The sequence below is a fragment of the Mytilus edulis genome, chromosome 7 (assembly GCF_963676685.1).
Source record: "Mytilus edulis chromosome 7, xbMytEdul2.2, whole genome shotgun sequence".
NCBI classification, from domain to species: Eukaryota; Metazoa; Mollusca; class Bivalvia; order Mytilida; family Mytilidae; genus Mytilus; species Mytilus edulis.
The window spans coordinates 92801497-92809802 of record NC_092350.1 but is presented as its reverse complement, the minus strand read 5'-3'; positions in this window follow the sequence as shown (position 1 = coordinate 92809802).

The window sequence follows — 8306 nt, the reverse complement described above, 5'->3', positions numbered from 1 at the left end:
CTTTTGTATGTAGCTGTCTCTTCAACTTTGCACTAATTTTCAATAAAACTGTGCAACTAGAAATTTCATCACAAGAAGAATATTTCATTGAGAAAAAAATCTTTCTATGTTTTTTTTATTGAAAATCATGCATGTAATACCATGAAATTCTCAAATTGCCTCAAACTGTTGTGCTTTATATCTATTAATACCTTTGAATGGTGTCTAGTATAAAACAGCATAATTATTACATATTTTCAGTTTTTCCAGTGTAACTTGATACCCCATGAATTTTTTTCTCTTAAAAAGTCCTTAAATCATAATGTTTTATCATTCTGGGCACACAAAAATCCCCATGAGCTTCTTCCTTGCAGTGAACATATAAAAAAAAATACCCTAAGCAGGTTGCAGTCTTGTAAACGACTGCTCCATAGACTTACCTGCAAAACAGCTGATCTTTGAAAACTTTCCTGGATTGATATTCCCAAAAAGATGCAAGATTTTTTTAAAGTCTATATATATATGTTTCAATTCAGCAAAACCTATAATCAAACAGAACAAATGCACTATTTTGTTTCCCTCAATGTCAATCTTCAATGACCTGCTAACAGTATTGTAACCATATCCCTTCTTGTTAAGTCTGTAAAAAGGTTTTGTTAGCTTTTGAGATGTATACATACATTTTTGTGCTCTTTCAAGAATATTGCCATAAAAGATTGAATGTGAAATACCTGAACATATAAGATGTCTACATGTTGAGTTATATTTAGGAATGATGTCATTGCAGCAGCTGCATTGTGATGGATAAATGATTAACAAATGTTACATTGTGGTTTTATGATTTACTATACTATCAACTGAATGCTTCTCCATCATTTTGAAAGAAATAGAAAAGTTAAATCAAGGTGGTTACTGGTAAAATCAATTGGTTTCCACGGTTTCGATAAATTTGATTGAACTAATACTGACTACATTCACAGAAAGAGTGAGCAAGCTAAAAGGCTTTGCCTGCATCATTCATTATAACTAAATTTGTATTGAAAGTCTGTTATATGAAGATTTGTCTACATGTATCAAATGAACTTCATTCTGTAATTCAGTGGTGTTCTTGTTTATTCTTTTGTACATAAATCACTAGTTTTCTTGTTTGAATTGATTTACATTTGTCATCTAAAAACCTTTTGAAGCTTATCTGTGGTATGAGTTTTGCTGATTAGTTGATATACAGTTGTTACTTTCTACAGCATTTTAGTTTCTGGTGGAGAGTTTTCTCGTCGCATTGCCAATCATACAACATTTTCTTATTTTCATATTAACTTTATTCGAAGTTCCATGTATCAGTATTATTACAGGCTTAGCAATTAGAAAAACAATGTATGAAGTTTAATTTCTTTATTGTGACATTCTGTTCTGGTCTATAAGTTAGAACACAAAGTGGTTTTACTGTTTATATGAAACAATATATCAATGGTTTGCCCTATTGCATTATAAGTTATCAGTAATCAGATGAAGGAACATTCAATGGTATTAGTAACTCAGTATTTACCACTGATAGTGAATCAATACAAAATCATACATTTTGATAACTGGTTAATTTACAAATTGTCAATATCCAGACTGCAACATAGCTAGGTTTGATATAATTTACCAGTATGGATAGTTTATGTACATTACTACTAAAAGTAACATATAATTTCCTACATCTGTTATATGCGATCAAATACAGAGATTTTTAAGCTTGAAGTGATTAAAGATTTTTAAAATAAACAATTTTCTGTGGATGAAGTTTTGCAATTTACACTTCCTATAGAAGAAAAACTTAATACTTCGTAAGAAACCTTAATTTATTTGACAAAACCATACAATTACTCAAGTCAATAGGACTTCTTTAATACTCAAAGTTTAAGAGAGAGAGTTCTATCATCAATCATAAAACTTTTAACATGTTCTCATCGGACGTTTACTTAAATAATCACAACTTCCATACCTCCTCTTTATAATACGATGTTTATCTTTATAATACAATGTTTATCGTTATAATACAATGTTTATCTTTGTAATACAATGTTTTATATATCCTCAATACAAATATCCTACACAGCCAATTTTGCATAGGTACTATTTTTGTATTTAAAATCTGTAGTACTGATTTTTACAGTACTTGATTTGTATTTAAAATTTTGGTTCAGAATAAAGGCAACAGTAGTATACCGATGTTCAAACTCATAAATCCATGGACAAAAAACAAAATCGGGGTAACAAACTAAAACTGAGGGAAGCGCATTAAATATAAGAGGAGAACAACGACACAACACTACAATGTAACACACACAGAAACGGACCAAGCAACAGACAAAATTCCACGAGAATAACAAATATAACATCAAAACCAAATACATGAATTTGGGATAGACAAGTACCGTGACACGTATGATACCAAAAGCGATCACAATATTCCATGCTTGAAAATCATAATTTTAAGAGATTTGAAATAGACATACTATCAAAATGATGAAAATGTAACGTTGTAACCAAAAATATGTAGTACTTAAATTTTCAAGTACAAATAACGTACTGTAAAATACAGGTACCTTAATATTACAATAATTTTAGAGTAACAAAATAATACTGAATATTAGAAGTAGATTTCCAGTACTACAGATTTTTGGTACTGACATAGTACCTATGCAAAAGTAGCTGTGTAGGTTCAAATTAAGAAGACCAGTATTCTTTATTTATCATTTACAGAACCATAGGACTAACTGGGTCAGTAGTAAATCTTCATTTATCATTTACAGAACCATAGAACTAACTGGGTCAGTAGTAAATCTTCATTTATCATTTACAGAACCATAGAACTAATTGAGTCAATAGTAAATCTTCATTTATCATTTACAGAACCATAGAACTAATTGAGTCAATAGTAAATCTTCATTTATCATTTACAGAACGATAGAACTAATGAGTCAATAGTAAATTTTTATGATATTGTAATTAATGTATTTATTTATGTTGGCCTGATTTGTATTGTGTGGCCTGATAGTTGTTTACAGAATAATTTTAGAATTGTGCAGTTTAGAAATCTCTGGAACAATTACAGAATGATTGGAACTTTCCAGAATGATCCTAATAAAAGATGCATTATATCAACTTCTACATTTTACTAGAAACTTCTGTTGTAACTTTCTAGGATGTTCCATTATAGACTGTTCTAGAATCTTCCATGACAAATATATATATATACAGACACTAAAGTTAAACTCACTCTTACTCTTGGACTTGGACTTAGACATCGATAGACATTAGCATTGACAGCATTTGGATTGACACTTTTATTCTAACAACAACCTAATACTGGATTGTGACCTTAATAGTGAACGTAATATTCAGATTGGATTCAAAAAGATATCCGGATACAGATAAAGATAAAAGATTGGACTCATATTTTGACAGTTAAATTGACAGTTATATTTGTGTAATACTTCTTGTAAACTTTTGTATAATAAATATTGTTAAATTTTGCTATTGATTTGTGTCTTTTGTTGTCTACAATTTAAAGGCGATTTCTGGCCGTAACAAAATCTTCATTTATAGTTTACAGAACCATAACTAACTGAGTAAATCTTTGATTCTCATAGTTTAAGAGGGTTTCATAATGAATCATAAATGAGAAAATACTACTTATGTACAAAGCGTCATTTTGGATCAAAAACCAATTGACAAAATCTGTAAATCCTAAATGAACTGAAAGCACTATTAAAGAAATGGGAATGGATTGCAATAAAAAAAAAATCCAATACAAGATTAACTGAAACATATAATTATTAAAGAAAAGGCACTGTATATGGTTGACATAACATCATTACACTACAGTCACACTAACCTTATGTATAATTTCTAAACACTTTGTTATATTTCATAATAATAAATAATTCATTAGTAATTATGCACCAATAATTATTACACAATTTATGTTAATTCCGATTATTGTTAAACCGTAACTGGTTGTTTGAAGCATCTGAGTGAAAACATGGTTCATAAAGATGTATTCTTTTTTTTTCTTCTTTTTTTTTGATAATATCTTTATTGCACTTTTCTTTGCTGTTGTTACAAATTACTCGACCTACAGCAGTTGGCCGAGTATCCCTGTGAATTAGTCACTGGATAACCAGGGAATTTATGCAGTGAATTCATATTTATAGATAGTTTGTCTGTTTTACAGTTCATGGTTATTACAAACATTTTACAAACTATATTGTTTCATGATTACGGAAAGTGTACAGTTTTGTCCGGTTTTGTTTCTAAAGATTAAAACTTTATGATCATTGACCTTTATTAACCTTTTTGATGAAAACCGTTGAGCTGGTTGATCAATTGTGCGGATTAATTTATACGTTTTATTGATACTCACGAACAACTTAAACTTAAGTTAAAAATTATATGTGGTAAGTTTCGACATTGTAAATGGAAATTCATATGATTAAGTGATAAAGTGTGTAATGAATGCGTTTTGAGACAAAATTCTGTACATTTTCACGAAGCATGCTGTTTTGGTTTATTACCACGTGTTCAGATATATTGTCAACTTTTGCTACATAAATTTTATACATGAAAATATTTTAAATCCAGCTATTCATGATCATATGTATCTTTTTACATCATTTAAAAATTTGCTGTTTTTAGCATTAATATATTTGTTAATTTCGTATGTGTTTAAAAATTCATTTAAGCGTCTATGCCTTTTTGTTTATAATTTGATATATGAGTACTTTTATGAACTGAATATATTAAGACAGTTAGGAAGAGATTATCATTATACATAGGATCATGTATTTTATAGCCCAGTACTACGGTTTTAAAATTAAAAATATGTGACCCAATTTTGATTTTGCTTACAAGTACATATATTTTCTTCCAAAATTCATGAAAGAATTGACATTTGAGAAAAAAAAGTGTTCGTAATCTTCAGTCAAGTTACACAAGTCACACATACTTGTTTCTTGTATGTGCCATTGTAGTAATAATTGTTTACATGGGAGGATGTAATGGAGTAATTTCCATCTTAACATTTTATATTTGTTATTTATTAAATAGGTAAACGTAAATTGAAGCACATTATTCATTGGAAAATCCTAGTGGTCTCTCATCATTTTTGTTATTTAAATGGTTATATATATCTTTGGATGACATATTTTCAATTAATTTTGATTTTTTTGTTTACAGTCAAGGACAAGTTTAATTTTGTTTTTATAGAAGTTTTCAAAGATTTGTCAGATCTTAATGTACTAACCCATTCTTTTGGAATACAATTTTTCAATTTTAAAAGTTCGGAGATCCAATAAGTTTTTGAGGTTAGTTTCTCCAATATTACTTTTTGTGATATGTGACCTTTTTGATCAATTATATCGTTAATGAAAATAATACCATCTTTTATCCAATTTAGGTAAACTAAACATTTTCCTTTAAATTTTATGTTTTTATTACCCCACAACATTTGCTGCCTAATATTTCTAAAATTTATGATAGGTGTATTACTTGATAGTGTATTATTTGCTTCGTACCAGCTCTTTAACATGTTCAAGTAAAATGAGGGTAGTATATTACTTAAATTAGGTAATGATTTTATGTTGTCAGGCATCATATGAAATATAAGGTTGTTTTTACCAAATTTATTGAAATAATATGTTGGAATGACTTTCCAATTAGCAAATTGTTTTTGCGGTTAATCGTTTAACCCATGAAATTTGTAATGCATTCAAAAAGTAATCAATGTCTGTCATTTTTAGACCTCCATTTGTGTAATCTTTGGTAAGTGTTGAACGTTTTACCTTTTCTTGTTTATTATTCCATATAAAATTGTATATGAGTTTTTTAAAATCTTTTATGTACATTTGGGGTATTGAAACAACCGAAGCTAAAAAAGTAAGATTAGGTAAAATAAGCGACTTAACAACTGTTATTCGACCTTTCATTGTTAAATTTCTTTTTTCCCAATTAAGTATTAATTTTTTTTACTGTTTCATTGTTTTTTTAATATTTAATTTGTCACATTCACTTTTATTTAATCCAAAGTAAACACCTAAACTTGTAAACTAAGATGTATTCTTAAACAGCAGCTTATAGGAACGCATGTCATAACAAAATGCACCTGGAAAATATTATCGACATTTTAAGGTGATCATAAAAAACAATAGAGTATATCATTATATACAAATGGTGAGCACTTTAACAGGTGTATATAATCAGCGGTTAAAGGACAGAGGAGAGAGAAGATAGTCATAACTTACATGATTTTAATTAGCATAGCATGTCTTATTTTAAGATAGAGGGATTTTTTAGTTAACAGCTGTCTAGTGGAGTTTCATGGCCTTGGACACATTTTATCAAATACAATTTGGTATGGCATAGAGGTTTAAACTTAGTACAAACAGTAATCAAGGTTGTAACTCAAATATCAGTTGTTGTTGGTTTTTTTTTATCAATAATTAATAATTAACACAATGGGGATAAAAGAAATATTAAGTGTAAAGAGATGAAACATATATCAATTAAACAGATATTTCAATTACGTCTTTAACAGTATTAGGGTTGTCAAATGAGTTATTTATGGATATTTAAAACAAAATTAAAGCAAAATGGATTATACATAAAAAAAATCAGTAATTCATCGATAACTTTGCAGTGATGGGGTTACTATAATTATATATGATCAACCTCTTAGCCTAAAACAGAGTGCATATAACAACGTGATGCCTTTAAGAGTGTGTAAGTTGTATGTATCTGATCCCTTGTCTAGGTCAAAACAAAGCCTTTAGAATTGGTAAATCAGATTCAGCAGTTTATTGATAGAATGACCCATAGTCATATCATAAATAAAGAGCCCTAACACCATTGGGTTGATTGTACTTGTTATATGGAGTAGCCCTAATAAGTTACATTCTCAAAATTGTCATCCAATGATATAAACAACAAATATAAAGTATACTATGTCAAGCAATGACTTTTAGATTATTTCAAATCTCTTATAAAAGTTATGATTTTCAAACATGAAATATTGTGATCACTGTTGGTATTATTCATGTACCAATATATTAAGTACAAATCAAGTACTGTAAAATACAGGTACCTAAATATTACGATGATTCCAAAGTAATAAAATAGTACTAATTATTAAAAGTAAATTTCCAGTATTACATATTTTAAGCACAAAAATAGTACCTATGCAAAAGTAGCTGAGATTAGGAGTTGCACAGTCATATAGGACGAATAATTCTTAATTTTTAGTCAATGTACGTTGCAACTTATCGGTATATTCAGCGTGTTGCCATGCTATTTGTCGTTTTGATATTTTATCACTAAGAAAACTGCCTTTCTTTCATTCAAGAATGGGGAAGTCGAAGACTCAAGACTAATGGGCAAATGAATTATTTGTAAAGCGTGACATGGGTATGTTCCAGCTTTCCAATTGTGAACTTTCCATTTCTACGTAGCAACATTCCAGCAGCCCCTGCATACGGTGTATATATCTCCCAATTGATACGATATTCCCGTGCTTGCATTTCCTATCATGATTTTCTTGATTGAGGGTTGTTGCTCATAAGGAAGCTAATAAATCAAGAGTGGAGCAGGACTTGCTTACCCTTCCGGAGCACCTGAGATCAACCCTAGTTTTTGGTGGAGTTCGTGTTGTTTATTCTTTAGTTTTCTATGTTGTGTCATGTGTACTATTGTTTGTCTGTTTGTTCTTATCATTTTTATCCATGGCGTTGTCAGTCTACTTTCGATTTATGAGTTTGACTGTCCAATTGGTATCTTTCGTCCCTCTTTAACTTAAATGAGACAAGTATATAGTACTGAATGATCCTCATTTTATTTAGTGATTTGCATAAAATACGATTTTTATTTTTATAAATGAAGATGAAGACACATTATACCAGTTGCATATTTCAAATACTACTGACAGCTAAAAATGTTTTAGAGATTAGCTATGGTTACTGATATATAATAATGAAATACATATTATACTTTTTTTGATAAATAAAATAAGTCACTACTCTCTAGAAATGGTTTAAAACGCCTCATTTCTCTTTCAATGGCAAATGCTATATTTTCATTTGTTTGACTGCGAAATTTTTAAAGTAGAAACAAATAAACTCATCATAGAAACCAGGAATGAAATTTCATATTCACGCCATACATTTTCCATACGTCTACAAAAGATTCATCATTGACGTTGGAATCAAATAATGTTTAAAAGCCATATTAAGTACGAGCTTGAGGTTCAAATCGTTCCATCGTCTTTTTTCGTTGACTACATTACTAACTGA